The sequence below is a fragment of the Limulus polyphemus genome, unplaced genomic scaffold (genome assembly GCF_000517525.1).
Source record: "Limulus polyphemus unplaced genomic scaffold, Limulus_polyphemus-2.1.2 Scaffold4517, whole genome shotgun sequence".
In the NCBI taxonomy this organism is placed as follows: domain Eukaryota; kingdom Metazoa; phylum Arthropoda; class Merostomata; order Xiphosura; family Limulidae; genus Limulus; species Limulus polyphemus.
This window is the reverse complement of record NW_013670127.1, coordinates 44,028-45,188: the sequence shown is the minus strand read 5'-3', so window position 1 is coordinate 45,188 and position 1,161 is coordinate 44,028.

Sequence of the window (1,161 nt, the reverse complement as noted above, 5' to 3'; positions counted from 1 at the left end):
AGGTTGGTACAATCATCAGGATTCAAGGCCAGAAAAATAGCAGCTTTCAGAGAAGTTTGAGGAACTTTGCTGGCACTGTAAGAAATCTTGGCACAAGAGAGCTCAATGCCGGCAACTTCAACACGAAGAAGATGCCACGACAGAAAAGGCTGCTACCCAGAAAAGTTGTTGGAACTGTGAAGAGCAAGGACATATCAGGAGCCAGTGTAAGAAGAATACGACCAAAAAGTCAGCCTCAGGAAAACCAGTAGTGGTTGATGTTGAGGGATGCCCACCAACCCCCATCCTAGGTGTAAAATGGCAAGCACACATAGTGTCTACGTGACAGGAAAGCTGGATTGCCAAAAGTGCAACTTTGTCATAGACTCTGCATCTCAGCAAACTCTTGTGAGTATCAAGGTGCTAGATCACAAAGGAGTACCAGAAGCCACACAGAAGTTTTATGGTGTGACAGGACATTCTACAAGATTGTGGGGACCAGTGTGGGTAACTATTGAGCTCATGGGTATAAAGGACAGACAGAAAGTATACTTGGATGACATTGAAGACGAATGCATATTAGGATTGGACTATCTACTACCAAGGAAGTTTGTAGTTGATCTTGATAAAATGACGTTTGGGAATAACAAAGGCCAAATTCCGGTAAGTGTTAAAAGAGAGTTTGAACTAACCAGGTGTCATCAAGCTGAAGTCAAAGTGACTGAAAGAGTTGATGATGGTGAAGTGGAACCAGGTATACATATTAAATCAGAGCAGGAGAAAGACCAAGATTTGAAGCCAATAATTGATTTTCTAGAAGCAAGTGTTTTGCGTCCTGCTTGGGAGAAGGTGTCTAGCTTAATCCCTGTGACAAAGAACTATTGGGCACAATGTGACCAGTTGAAGCTTGAAGATGGTAGTCTTGTTCGTAGATGGGAAAGTGACGACCTGGGAAACAGTTATGCTGAGAAAGTTACGGGAAGTTGTTCTGGATCAATCCCATGACAGTTTAACAGGAGGACATGTCGGAGTTAAGAAGACATTGAGTCAACGACAGCAGAGATTTTACTGGATAGGTATGAGACAAAATGTGGAAGAATGGTGCAGGACCTGCAGTATATGTTGTGCTAAAAGGGGACCCAAACATAAGGGACATGCCCCAATGAAGTTATATCAAGTTGG